The sequence below is a fragment of the Mercenaria mercenaria genome, chromosome 4 (genome assembly GCF_021730395.1).
Source record: "Mercenaria mercenaria strain notata chromosome 4, MADL_Memer_1, whole genome shotgun sequence".
Lineage (NCBI taxonomy): Eukaryota > Metazoa > Mollusca > Bivalvia > Venerida > Veneridae > Mercenaria > Mercenaria mercenaria.
The window spans coordinates 79,374,140-79,389,974 of NC_069364.1; the positions used below are offsets into that span (position 1 = coordinate 79,374,140).

The window sequence follows — 15,835 nt, forward strand, 5'->3', positions numbered from 1 at the left end:
CAGAATGTTGAAACTTCATAGGATGATTGGCCATGAAGAGTAGATGACCCCTATTGATTTTGGGGTCACTCCGTCAAAGGTCAAGGTCACAGGGGCCTGAACATTGAAAACCATTTCCGATCAATAACTAGAGAACCACATGACCCAGAATATTGAAACTTCATAGGATGATTGGTCATGAAGAGTAGATTGATTTTGGGGTCACTCCATCAAAGGTCAAGGTCACAGGGGCCTGAACATGGAAAACCATTTCCGATCAATAACTAGAGAACCACTTGACCCAGAATGTTGAAAATCATAGGATGATTGTACATGCAAAGTAGATGACCCCTATCAATTTTGGGGTCACTCCATTAAAGGTCAAGGTCACAGGGGCCTGAACATTGAAAACCATTTCCGGTCAGTAACTTGAGAACCACTTGACTCAGAATGTTGAAACTTAATAGGATGATTGGTCATGCAGAATAGATGACCCCTAACGATTTTGCGGACACTCTGTAAAAGGTCAAGGTCACAGGGGCCTGAACATTGAAAACCATTTCCGGTCAGTAACTTGAGAACCACTTGACCCAGAATGATGAAACTTCATAGGATGATTGGTCATGCAGAGTAGATGACCCCTATTGTTTTTGGGGTCACTCCATTAAAGGTCAAGGTCACAGAGGCCTGAACATTGATAACCAGTTCCGATCAATAACTTGAGAACCACTTGACCCAGAATGTTGAAACTTCATAGGATGATTGAACATGCAGAGTAGATGACCCCTATTGATTTTGGGGTCAGTCTATTAAAGGTCAAGGTCACAGTGGCCTGTTCATGTAAAATCATTTTTTGGAAATAACTTGAGAACCACTTGACCTACAATGTTGAAACTAAATAGGATGATTGGACATGCAGAGTAGATGACCCCTGTTTATTTTGAGGTCACTTGATCAAAGGGCAAGGTTACAGGAGCCTGAACAGTGACTTGAGAACCACTAGGCCAAGAGTGTTGAAATTTAGCGGGATGACTGGACATGCCAAGTAGATGATCCCTATTGCAGCCAACCATCAGTGTCTCTTTGACTTTCGCTCCTGACCCCTATTGACTTCTTGCCTATAGGACTTTGCATTGGGGGAGACATGCGCTTTTTTACAAAAGCAATTTCTAGTTTGATTTTGACGTTTGAGAATTCAATTTATAGACTCGTCTGTTGATTAGGGAAATCAGCATGATTTACTTTGCCTAAAATATTTAGACAAAAACCACTATCTTTCTGAATAACATTACCTAAATAACGGACCGGGACCGTTCCATTTTTAAAAGTTCAAAAACATCGCTGACCTCAAAATCAAACTATACCTAAGTACCTCCTCAAAACCAAAATGTTTTTGTTGTTTTTAGATAACCTCTTTCCAGTTGTGACCATTATCTTCTGTGGCATTGACATTACTACTAATATAGTAAATTCCTTAATAGATAAATTCATGTAAGAGATCTCATTGGACTAAATGTGTTTCTGTAATTAAGTTATTTATCTTAATGAAGCATTGGTATTTGTACTATTTTGACGAAATTTCTTTGTGTATGTATGCATTTGTATAAATTATATAGTGTTATGATATTCAAACAGTTTTGTTTTTCATAAAAAATAGCTTGTAATTGGGATTGTATTTGGTAAGTTAGTCTTTCAGATAAGGAAACTACACTATCTGTTGGTCAAAAGTTAGTTTTCACATTATTAGCTCAGCTATTTTAAGAATAGGTGCCCAGTCGAAATTGATGGTTTATTATCATGATAGTTCATGGTTTACCATGGTAGTTCATGGTCATGGGGCAATGGTTAACCATGGTTGACCATGTGCGGTAATTGGCACCACAGTCATAGAACATGGTATCACACCATGGTCATAAACCATGGTCGACCAGGGTTTTTGACCATAGTCAACCATGGTCACAAACCGTGGTAGACCATGGTAAAAACCCAGTTGAAATTGATGTTTTACCATAGTAGTTCATGGTCATGGGACCATGGCTGTGGTAATTGACACCACGGTCATAGAACAGACCATGGTCAAAAACCATGGTTGACCATGGTTGTGGACCACAGACAACCATGATCGACCAAGGTCCACGACGATGGTCGACCGTGGTGATTATTGACTATCAAAAACTATATAAATATGAATTTGAAAGGGTCATGAAAAATACATGACAATTGCAGTCTATATCTATTTTTGCAAGTCAGTCATTTATTTGTCATAAAAGAGCTAAGATGATAAACAAATTATAATCAGACTATGAAAGTTTACCTTTTAATCTGTCTATAAATGCAGGAAAACTATTCTATAGGAGAGATTGTGTTTGTATACAAATGTGGTGTATTTTTTATTTTTAGAACTGATAAGTTTTTTCTCTTAAAACACAAATTACAACAATAATTTTTTGGATCAGTGGAAAGGTTATAAAACAAGCAATTTATTAATAACTTTTAATTGTTATTTCGAAATAAAATGGACTAATTATGAATGCTTAATTTACAGTTTTTCTAAATATTTTGAACATCACTACGCCGCTTTTAAAATTGTATGTCATTTAAAACGGTTATTCATTGAAAAAAAGATACTTGAATACGAAAATATGAACATTGTAAGTATTTCAAAACTTTTTGAATTTTGAAAATCCATAAATGAGCAAAAAAGTTATTAAAAATAAAAAATTCCAATCCCATACACAAACGATGTAAAACATTTGTTTTGCCCACCACCAGATAAACAGATGTTAATGCGTGATGTCACGGCAATCTCTCCTATAACTAGGAAAACCTTTGGAGCCAAAATGCAGTGAGGCGTCTTTGGTGCATTGTAAAACTTGACAAATGTGAAAATTACTAACATGACCATGGTAGTCCATGGTCAACCATGGTTGACAAAAGTTGACCACGGTAGACCATGGTCAAACTACTGATTGTCTTTTCTGACCATGGTCAGTCTTATCTCACCAAGGCTGACCATGGTCCTGACCATGTTTTCACCATGGTATTTGATGGTTGACCACGTTAGTTAATGGTCAACCATTAAAAACCGTGGTGACCATGGTCAACCATGATCATCATTTCGTCTGGGTAGAGCTGTTTTACTTGCCCTTTGGTCAGTGTCTGGATAGTCAGAAGCAATTTGATTGGTTTAGCCAGGAATTGATTCTTAGCATTTTGGCAGTGTCAGACAGCAGTATTATTAAGATTTGAAATAAACAGTGATAAATTCCTTATTTCATCAAACATGTGAGAACTTATATTTTCGTAGATCATATTCCCATCCAGTTGACCAAATTGGTAGGAGGTAAAATTGTACTGTATTATTCATAAAGCAATATGCTATGTCTTTTTGTCTGTAAATTATACATGAGTCGATCAGAAAGGAATAATACTGTATTTCCATTTTGTGAAGTTGCTCTGGTTTGCTCTGGAACTCCGAAGTAGGTCTGGCTGATGAATATGTTCTGTTTTATGTACTTTAGACTTGAAAGCTTCACTTTGTGAAATGTGGGTTCTGCAGTATTTCAATGTGTTTTTTCCTGTTTCTGTAAGTTGATTAAAGAATTAACGATCAATTCAAGGAAGAACATGTAAATACCATTTGCCTGCAGCCAATGTGCATTAACATTCACATTTTTTGGAGAGAAAATTTATCTCTGCAAATGTCTTTAGATGCACTTCAGCTGTGTGCTGCAATTTATGATTCTGTTTAATTCAATAAACAAGGATGTTCTGTTTTAAAGGAAGACATGGAGATACTTGTTCGAAGGAAAAGCAGTGCTGTTCTAAGTAAATTTTATCTGCTAGCTCTTAAATTATGTATTATTAAAGTATTATTGAAGTGAAAGAATTTTCAAAATCAGCTGAGAAGAAAGAAACTGACGAACATTTCAGTATTTTGATTAAAATGGCAGTCATTTTGTTTTGTGGTAACATAAAAGAAAATGAAAGATTTTATGTTTATCTGGATGTTTATTTCAACAGCATTTCCTAAATTCTGTATAATCATTTGTCTTTTGCCAACTAGAATTCAAGGAAATTGTTGTGCACTATATCTTAAATTCAATTAAGGTAGTGAACCTGTAAATGACGACTGGAAATTTCTGTTATGTTTTCTGTGTATGTGATTTCAGCATTTTCCAGTTGTCACCACAGCAATTGCTCGTTTAAGAAACATATATGAGCCGTGCCACGGGATAACCAACATAGTGGGTTTGCGACCAGCATGGATCCAGACCAGCCTGTGCATCTGCGCAGTCTGGTCAGGCTCCATGCTGTTCGCTAACAGTTTCTCCAATTCCAATAGGCTTTAAAAGCGAACAGCATGGAGCCTGACCAGACTGCGCGGATGCGCAGGCTGGTCTGGCTCCATGCTGGTCGCAAACCCACTATGTTGGTTTTCTCATGGCACGGCTCAAATGCCGAAGAATGCCGAAATAACAGATGAGAATATTAAATCACATAGAATTTGCAGAATACCTTTATAGGTTTTCTGCATTAATCTATTTGAATATGTATTTGCTAAATAATTAATCCTGCAGTTTGTTAATGATATCATGGCTGTCTCCATGGTCAGATTTCAGACTGCTAGACCATTTTTCAATAGCGGTCCTATTTTAAAATTCTTTCAGCATTATTGAAAGGCTTAACATTATGGTTTTGATATAAAATCAACTTTTTGTTAGGCATCCCCCCCCCCCCCCCCCTTTAAGGCAAGCATCTGTGACCTTGCTACCACAGGTTAGAAAAAAGAAACATTGAATTTTTTTTAATTCAAATAAAAACATACTCTCACACATTGTTGAGTGGTTACTCAGGTATTCCTAACACTTCAGTATGATTCCACCATGCAGCAGCTGGTGTAACTAATATATAACAAGGTCTTTCTATTTCATTTATATTATCATATGTATTGAAGAAGCTTCATTGGTTACTCATAAGAAGCAGAGTACCAGTCATTTATTCAGTCTTTACATGCCAGTTTTGGAAAAATGGGACATATTGTGTTATGCCACATATGTCTGTCTGTCTGTCTGGAACATCACAAGATTGACTTTGAACTTTAACTTCATGTAGATTATCAGGACTGGTGATAAATACAATAAAATATTTTTAGGATTGAACAAAAAATTTATGACAAGTACAATCAAAATTTCTATCGCTAAAGTTTCATCAAAATCAGACTATATTTTGTTAAATACTTCATGCAGCGATGGGTACTATATCAGAATTTTAATATTATGATATAATACGTAAGAATCATATAAAACAAAAACTCTTCTACAAAGTGCACAATCTTCGGCTTACTCTATATTGCTTTCATCAATTTTGTAGTTCAAGAAATAAAGGTACATACAGAAAGGTTATTTGGTGTTTCAAGTGCCCAAATTATGTTTTAAATTAAGTTAATATTAGATAATTTGACACAAGAAAAGAAACAACTGTCAAATTATTTTCCCTAAAGATGTAAAAAAAATGGTTGCTTCCCAGCTTAAATTATCTTTTAAAATCAATAGAATTCAAACTGAGTGGCATGGCCTTTTGTCATAAACAACAGTTTGACAAATTTTGAGACAAATTTTAACCAAGACAAGATTATGTATTACACAGATGGTCTCCGTCACATCTAAATTTGAGTGCCATGCAATTGTTGTAGCATTAAAACAGAAGTAACTGTAGAAATTATATACAGTGAACTCGCCTGTTCCGAACTGTAGTCTGTAAATTTACTCATTTCCAAGCTTTTAAACAGCCGTTGCACATATGTCAAGAAAAACCATAAGCTATGTTTTGGTTTTATATCTAATGCATTAAACTAATAATTCATTGCTGCTGAATGTTCAAGTTATTCTTACATAATTCATATTTGCAACATTGTCCAAATGCTATATTTTTTTCTCATGTGCAAATTTGACGAATGTAAACAAAAATGTCAGATTCAAGAAGCGCTTACGTTCTAGTTTTTTTTAATAAAATGAAACGAAAGGGAGATTAAAAAGAAGGAAATTTTACGTTCTTTCCAGTCATATATCCCACATTAAAAACAACTTGACCATTGAGATGCCTAAAGAGGAAATATAGATGGCATACATTGTGCCTATTCCGAATCACACATTTTCAGTTCTGTTCTGCTGCATGTTGTTTAAAGATTGCAGAAAAAATGCCGATTCAATGTGTCCAAAACATTAATTTATGTTATTATTTTTACCCATGTGTTAAAGAAATAGGGGGAGGTATTATTATACCATGCGATTATTTTATTCACACAAAGGACAAGACCGTCCACACGACTGTTTTAAAACAGCATATTTCAATAATGCCAGAGAAGGATGTCATGCCAGTCGTTTCAGTCATTTAGTTGGTCTTAAATGTGATTATTTCTATTCAAAAGATAAAATAATTTCAGTTTTCAATTCAAGATAGTAGTTTTATGTTGTTGTGGATAGTAATAAGAAAACCATTTCAGCTCATTTGTGGTGATTCGGAATAGGCGAGTATGACCCGGATTACACACAGTACCAGTCTGATCACTTACAGAAATATTACAAACAATGTTTTGTTCCGAATTTCTTTTCACATTATTTTGATCATGACATATTTGTCCAGCATTTAATATTAAATTTATATTTTAAATATAAACTTGACGAAGTAAAACGATAAAAAATTAAAAACTGGTTCGGAAAGGGCAAGTTCGCTGTAACAGAATTAAAGAAATGTATGGGCAGCCATTTCTGTCAAAACCTTCAAATTTACAACCCATCCTTTAAAGCTGCACATTTCCAGATATAATAGCAAATTTTTCGAAATTTAGAAGGTGGATTCTGAATGTCCCAACAGAAAGAAATTTTAATGTAATAAGGAATTTTTTTTAAGTACAGTAACACCTTTTACGAACTTAGAGAAATATTTAGAAAACTCCCAGAAGTGTTAGTCACACTACTGGAATTTGTATAAAAAAAAGAAGTAATTTATTACACATCCAATCATCTATTTAAACAATATTGGTTTAACGTTTTAGTCCGACTATTCAAAGAATAGGTAGAGCTATTGGACTCACACGTGCGTCAGTGTCAGCTTCTGCATCGGTATCTGCTTCTGCGTCCCAATTTTATTAAGTTTTTGTATGTAAGCTGGGTATCCTCAGTAACCATTAAATTTTGTGGGAACGGATTGAAACCCCACACACTTACTTGTTCATTGTGATAAACTTACTTATAATGCACAGGTTGCATAATGAGACAGTGTGTCAGCACATGATGTATGTATGTCGGTTAAAGGTCAAGGTCAGTGTTTAAGGTCAAGTGAAAATTAGTTTCTGCCCCATAACTTTTAATTGCGGTGAAGGATTTTTAGCTCATCTGATTTTTTGAAAAAAAATGATGAGTTATTGTCATCACTTGAGCGGTTGTCGGCGTCGGCGTCGGCGTCTGCGTCGGCGTTGCCTGGTTAAGTTTTATGTTTAGGTCAGCTTTTCTCCTAAACTATCAAAGCTTTTGCTTTGAAACTTGGAATACTTGTTCACCATCATAAGCTGACCCTGTATAGCAAGAAACATAACTCCATCTTGCTTTCTGCAAGATTTATGGCCCCTTTTGTACTTAGAAAATATCAGATTTCTTGGTTAAGTTTTATGTTTAGGTCAACTTTTCTCCTAAACTATCAAAGCTATTGGTTTAAAACTTGGAATACTTGTTCACCATCATAAGCAGACCCTGTACATCAAGAAACATAACTCCATCTTGCTTTTTGCAAGAATTATTGCCCCTTTTGGACTTAGAAAATCAGTTTTCTTGGTTAAGTTTTATGTTTAGGTCAGCTTTTATCTTAAACTATCAAAGCTATTGCTTTAAAACTTGCAACACTTGTTCACCATCATAAGCTGACCCTGTACAGCAAGAAACATAACTCCATCCTGCTTTTTGCAAGATTTATGGCCCCTTTTGGACTTAGAAAATATCAGATTTCTTGGTTAAGTTTTATGTTTAGGTCAACTTTTTCTCTTAAACTATCAAAGCTATTGCTTTGAAACTTGCAACACTTGTTCACCATCATAAGCTGACCCAGTACAGCAAGCAACATAACACCATCCTGCATTTTGCAATAATTATTGCCCCTTTTGGACTTAGAAAATCATTTTCTTGGTTGAGTATTATGTTTAAGTCAACTTTTCTCATAAACTATCAAAGCTATTGCTTTAAAACTTGCAACAGTTATTCACCATCATAAGTGGACACTGTACATCAAGAAACATAACTCTATCCTGCTTTTTGCAAGAATGATGGCCCTTTTTAGACTTAGAAATTCATGGGTAGGACAATATTTCTATTATACAAAAAAATCAGATGAGCGTCAGCACCCGCAAGGCGGTGCTCTTGTTATATTCCTAATCATAAAATTAATGTTTCCCATGATTAGACTATTTGTCGCGCGCATGACCCATGGTTGTCGATCAAAGGTCAAGGTCACTGTTGAAGGTCAGGTAAATATTTGTTTCCACTCCATAACTTTTATGTGCATTGATGGATTATCTTAATACTGCACATAATTGTTCCCCATGATGAGACAATGTGTCGTGTAAATGATCTATGCTTGTAAGTCAAGGTCTGTTTTGAAATTTAAGTAAAAATAGTTTTTGTTTCTTAGCTCCCAAGAATTTTATATTGGTAGGGGACATCTGTATTTTTGATCACTTGTTTACAAAATATGCCCCTTTTACCACTTAGCAATTTTCAAGAATAATTTTACAATTACAGTCTGTATCTGCTGATTAAAACAAGCTCTAGGTGCTAAGACAATAAGGATCAGGTCATTCAGTAGACTGACTGAACTTCTCTTGTAGATCTTCTAAATGGATTTCTCTCATTATCCACTTCATTAAACTCACTAACACTGTTTCCTTGCTGGGATGCCATGCATCTGTAGTATTGAATGTCTGATTTTCTCACATAATTTGACTTTAAGTCACATAATTGTATAGCAGACAATTTTTCTTATGTTTCATTTTCCTGAGTACAGTTTCTTTCAATAAGTATTTAGGCAGATGTGGTCGCATTTTCATAGTGAAAAATAATTGACTTGACATCTTTATAAAAGAACATATTTTCGCTGGGTAAGAATTTAGCGAATTTGATTTTGAGTATGTTTGCGAGGTTTAACCCTTAGCCTGCTGCAGGCGAATTTAACAGCCTTTGCAAACAGCTTGGAACCAGATCAGACGCCGATTAAATCGGCGTCTGATCAGGTTCCAAGCTGTTTGCTACTCTGACAATATTTCTTCCAATTTTGGAGCCAATTGAATGAAACTTAACAATTTTAGCAGACGACATTTCCAGCAGACGACAATTTACCTAGCATGCTAAAGGTTAATATTCGTGAGATTGTAAAAATGGTATCTTACATGCATTGGAAGTATACTAATGGTAAATATTTACGTGAGGATTAATTTAAGTGAGATGTACCTGGGCCTCGTGAATATAACGAAAATTAATTCTGTCATGTGAGGAAGCTATCTAGTTGCTTAGCCGTTTGTTGGTGTTCCACTCTGGTGCTTCCTCTGATCTGAAATGATGGCACTAGATTAAAACTGGAAAATTACTGTGTTTGAAAACTGTGTCATTAAAACCCAACGAAACAAACAAACAAGGAAATGAAAAATGACCTGTTTATCCCAGACAAACTGTGTCCTAATTAGGCCTAAAAAAAAAATTCTTTGTTTCTGGTAACATGCTCAAAAAAATTAGGGTAGGTAGGTCGGAAAAACTTTTTTTTTGGATTTTTTTTTTATTAAGGGAGACTTTTCGGAAATTATTTTTGTGTCAAAAAATGAATACAAATAGGGGGGTTATGCCTCTAGAGCATCAGTAACTTGATTTATAACATCACTGACCATGTTTAAAGCATAAAAAGTGCAGTTTTGCAACTTTTTGTCAAAAAGTTGAAAAAAATGTTCTCCAAGGCCATAAAAACATTTAGGATCAGGCCAAAAATTTAGGGTAGGTCGGGATACCGACCGGAAACAAACAATTTTTTTTTTTACGCCTTAGAATAAATATTATTTATTTTGCCCTTGAAAAATATGGTGAAAATTTAATCAGCAGGGAATGAAGATGGAAACAGAGTGTAATGTTAAAGTAATCAACAGTTGCATAATGTAATATAAAAGTGCACTATGTTTTTATAGTAAGCTGGTTTTTTACCAAATTTTTCAGACCAGTTTTAGGAACTGGAACAATAAAAGAGCATTACATTTTTTTCCCAATATCCTCCATATTGCTCTAGATTTAATGAAGCAACTTTCATGGTTAATGAATTATTGAATGTTTCCTTTAGTTTCCACATAGTTTTTACCGGACTGGTGTGATGGTTGTGACTGACAAGAAAGACGTGTCTCAGATCAAAAATCAATGTACAAACAATTAGGACCAAATTTATCTGTTTAACTGGTGTACTAAGAAGAGGTTTTGCAGTCTAGAAGGTGAAATAAAGGTACGAAGTATGGAGAGCTGTCCTACTCGACCTGGTGTCGGCATTGGCGTTGGCGTCCTACCGCGTCCGCTTTTTGGTTAAAGTTTTGATGCACTTTCACTTTTTCTCTGTAATTACTTGATGGATTTGATTCAAACTTAAAATAGTTATTCAACATCATCACCCACAATATATGACACAAGGGCCATAACCAATATTTCATGAATTATCCCCCCTTTTTACCTTGAATTTCAGGTTAAAGTTTTGATGCACTTTCACTCTGTTTCAGTTATTACAAAATGGATTTGATTAAAATTTAAAATAATTGTTCCACCTTATCACCCACATCATATGACAGAAGTTCCATAACTCTGGTACCAATATTTCATGAATTATATCCCCCTTTTACTTAAAATTTCAGGTTAAAGTTTTCATTCACTTTCACTCTTATCTCATTTATTACTAAATGGATTTGATCAAACTTAAAACAGTTATTCAGCATCATCACTCACATCATATGACGCAAGGGCCATAACTCTTGAACCAATATTTCATGAATTATCCCACCTTTTTACTTAGAATTCCATGTTAAAGTTTTGATGCACTTTCACTCTATCTCAGTTATTACTGAAAGGATTTGATTCAAACTTAAAATAGTTATTCAACATCATCACTCACATCAGATGACACAAGGGCCATAACTCTTGCACCAATATTTCATGAATTATGCCCCCCTTTTTACTTAGACTTTCAGGTTAATTTGATGCATTTTCACTATATCTCAGTTATTACTAAATGGATTTGATTCAGACCTGAAGTTGTTATTCCACATCATCACCCACATCATATGACACAAGGTGCAAAAATCACTCTTGCAACAATATTTCATGAATTATCCCCCTTTTTGCTTAGAATTATACTTAATAATGTTCTTTATCTCTCTTATTACTTAATACTTTTGACACAGACTCAAGCTATTGTCCCATATCTTCATTATACCCCCACCAAACATGTTTGAGGGGGGTATATAGGAGTCAGTTTTGTCGCGTCCCGTCGCGTCCCGTCCCGTCGCGTCCCGAAATCTATTATCTCAGTTATTACCAAATGGATTTGATTCAAACTTAAAATACATGTTCCACCTTATCACCCACATCATGTGACACAAGGTGCATAACTCTTGACACCAAGTTTTCATGAATTATGTCCCCTTTTACTTAGAATTTAAGGTTAATTTTGTTGTATTTTCACTATATCTCAGTTATTACTGAATGGATTTGATTCAAACTTAAAATAGATGTTCCACCTCATCACCCACATCATGTGACATAAGGTGCATAACTCTGACACCATTTTTTTATGAATTATGCCCCTTTTTACTTAGAATTTAAGGTTGATTTTGATGTATTTTCACTTTATCTCAGTTACTACTGAATGGATTTGATTCAAACTTAAAATAGATGTTCCACCTCATCACCCACATCATGTGCCCACATCATGTGACACAAGGTGCATAACTCTGACACCAAGTTTTCATGAATTATGTCCCCTTTTACTTAGAATTTAAGGTTAATTTTGTTGTATTTTCACTATATCTCAGTTATTACTAAATGGATTTGATTCAAACTTAAAATAGTTGTTCCACCTCATCACCCAGATGATGTGACATAAAGTGCTTAACTCTAACATGAATTTTTTATGAATTATGTCCCCTTTTACTTTAAATTTAAGGTTGATTTTGATGTATTTTCACTATATCTCAATTATTACAAAATGGATTTGATTCAAACTTAAAATAGATGTTCCACCTCATCACCCACATCATGTGACACAAGGTGCATAACTCTGACACCAATTTTTCATGAATTATGCCCCTTTTTACTTAGAATTTAAGGTTAATTTTGATGTATTTTCACTATATCTCACTTACTAATGAATGGATTTGATTCAGTCTTAAAATAGATGTTCCACCTCATCACCCACATCATGTGACACAAGGTGCATAACTCTGACACTATTTTTCTTGAGTTGTGTCCCCTTTTACCTAGAATTTAAGGTTAATTTTGATGTATTTTCACTATATCTCATTCTGATTGGCTTAGAGCCAAAGGGAAGTAACCTTTTTTTAATCTTTGTACCGAGTTTCTTCCCCTTAAATTCCAGGAATTAGTCTATTTTTAGAAATCCTATTTTTAGATTTTCAATATTTTAGGTATTTTTCTAACTTTTTTATTATAAGTCCTATGTAAAAAGTAAAAACATTTTTCCGTGGATACATGGGTCGGTAAGACACTTTTTTGTATTCACTTTTAGTGTATCTCTAATATTAGAGATTTAATATATTTACTAGTATTACTATACTAGTATTATACTAGTATTAGTTATATGTAGAAGCCCAGGATGAAGTACTCCAAAGTATTTTTAAGATTCCTTGTGGTTGCCATTCTTCTGTGACAAGACCGTATGGTGGGGGTATGAGTCACTCCTGTGACAGTTCTAGTTCTTATTGGAGTCATTAAACACTCCAGTGACAGCTGTAGTTTCCTCAGATGTGCCCAGTTTCACTATCCAGCATCGAAAGAGTCGAGCGCGCTGTCTCCTATGACAGCTCTTGTTACTTATCTGCTTTACTATTTGAAGAAAACTTGGAACTATTTTAGAAGCCCTTTGGCTGGCATCTAAGTAACAACTTAGGGAATGGATTGTAACTTTACACACTTATTCATTGTGTTGATCTGATATACATTGCACAGGTTTAAAGTTATACTCAACTATTCAACTTTGCAATGTTTGGTTAAGCAGGTATCTCAGTAACCACCAGTACTTCACTGTGATAACCAGACCTAGCAGTGCATAGGACCTGGTTCAGTTATAATAATCTGTCACTGGTTTTAGATCCAGATAGGAATATCCAGTTTGAGGGTAACTGTTTTTGGCGGTAATGAGGCTGTGCCGAGTAACCACCAAAACAGTTATGCGAGAGTCAGATATTCCAATCTGCATCTATAACCAGTAACAGATTACTTTTCTTGCATACTGTATTTTACAAAATAAAGCAAAGAGAAATTCTTTCTTTGTAGCACTCTTTCTTATAATAGGGTATATACACAAACTACGGGAAATTAACATTTGAAGCAGAAGTGACGTTACAGTGATGCACAGTAACAAAGTTGCACTTTAGTTTTATTGTTTGTAGCATACCGTTACCTTTTTTAGCTCACCTGAGCACAAAGTGCTCAGGGTGAGGTATTGTGATCACTCACCGTCGGGCGTCCGTCCGTCCGTCGTCCGTCCGTCCGTCCACACTTTCCTTTAAACAACATCTCCTCCTAAACCAACAGGCCAATTTTGATGAAACTTCACAGGGTTGTTCCTTGGATGGTCTTCTTTAAAAATTGTTCAAAGAATTGAATTCCATCGAATTCTGGTTGCCATGGCAACCAAAAGTAAAAACTTTAAAAATCTTCTTCTCAAAAACCAGAAGCCCTAGAGCTTAGATATTTGGTGTGAAGCATTGCCTAGTGGACCTCTACCAAGTTTGTTCAAATCATGACCCCAGGGTCAAAATTGACCCCGCCCCGGGGGTCACTTGATTTTACATAGGAAAATCTTAAAAAATCTTCTTCTCAAAAACCAGAAGCCCTAGAGCTTAGATATTTGACTTGTAGCATTGCCTAGTGGACCTCTACTAAAATTGTTCAAATCATGACCCCGGGGTCAAAATTGACCTCCCCCCAGGGGTCACTTGATTTTACATAGGAAAATCTTCAAAAAATTTCTAAAAATAAACCAGAAGGCTTAGAGCTTAGATATTTGACATGTAGCATTGCCTAGTGGACCTCTACAAAATTTGTTCAAATCATGACCCCCGGGTCAAAATTGACCCCACCCCAGGGGTCACTTGATTTTACATAGGAAAATCTTCAAAAATTTTCTAAAAATAAACCAGAAGGCCTAGGTCTTAGATATTTGACATGTAGCATTGCCTAGTAGACTTCTACAAAATTTATTCAAATCATGACCCCTGGGGTCAAATTGACCCCGCCCCATGGGATTACTTGATTGTACATAGAAAAATCTTCAAAATAAACCAGAAGGCCTAGAGCTTAGATATTTCATATGTAGCATTGCCTAGTGGACCTCTACAAAATTTGTTCAAATCATGACCCCCGGGATAAAATTGACCCCACCCCAGGGGTCACTTGATTTTAAATAGGAAAATCTTCAAAAAATTTCTAAAAATAAACCAGAAGGCTTAGATCTTAGATATTTGACATGTAGCATTGCCTAGTAGACTTCTACAAAATTTGTTCAAATCATTACCTCCGGGGTCAAATTGACCCCACCCCATGGGGTTATTTGTTTAGCTTTAGTAAAGAATTTTTTCAAGAAAGCAATTAAACTAAGGTGAGCGATATAGGGCCATCATGGCCCTCTTGTTTATTATAGAATAACGTATTTTGAATCAAGAAATATTGTATAAGAAATGGAAAGAAACTGTCAAGGTATTTAATTGTTTTCGTATTTTACATAAACAGTATATAATCAGTGCATGAATGGTTAGTTGTCATTAACAGCTTGAGAGTCATCTGGCCTGGGCACTGGTAAAATCACTGGAAAATCCAGTCAAGTGTGCAAGAATAACTATTCTAGTTTGCTTTTTCAAAAAGTTATGGCCTATATCGATGGCTTGGCGCAAAACAGGTCCATCTGACAATTTTTCACAAAATCACTTTTTTGCATATTTGGATAAAGCATGATGAGACACACATTCTCCAAAAAATTTGTGAAAAAAATCTTATTAATTAATTATATAATTTCTAATGAGCAAATAGGTCTATCTGAATCTTATCAAATTTGTAATGCAAAATAGGTCTATCTGCACTTGGTCTTGTTTTGCATTATAATCTGACTTTTCTCGACAAGTCTGTCTGCACTTGGACTTATTTTACACTGTGTTTTCATAGAAAATGATAATGCTAATGGTTGATTAATCAGTTAGCTGTTTCAAAAATACTGAAATGTAAGTTTCAGCTTATTTAATATATAATAGACTTAAGATAAAAAAATAAGCTTACATATTATTAATCTGTTATTATAATCTGATTGAGTACCTGATAAGGTAATCAAATGTCACTTAAGTAAAAGTAAGTGTTATAGTTTCATAAAGCACATCAAGTGTTTTTTTTTTGTTTGTTTTTTTTTTTTTTTTTTTTTTTTTCTGTCAACTATTACTTTGGTAGAAAGCTTGTCAGTGTATATGGTATCTTCCTAACTTAATTTACATGTATACAAAACATTTTTCCTGGATACTCTAGGCATTAATCATACAGTGGTTGATAGGACCTAACAAAGA

General features: G+C 34.8%; 1 protein-coding gene across 3 annotated transcripts in view; it reads left to right on the forward strand.

Moving 5' to 3' along the window:
• LOC123552258 (arrestin domain-containing protein 3-like) overlaps nt 1-15,835 on the forward strand; it is a 227,853-nt gene that overhangs the window by 18,131 nt on the left and 193,887 nt on the right. The window contains exon 1 of one of the 3 annotated variants that reach the window (XM_053541760.1): nt 1,512-1,566. The exons of the other annotated variants lie outside the window; for them this stretch is intronic. The gene's annotated coding sequence lies outside the window, so the exon portion shown is untranslated. Of the gene's footprint in view, nt 1-1,511; nt 1,567-15,835 lie in introns of those variants that run through there. 3 annotated transcript variants of the gene reach the window in all.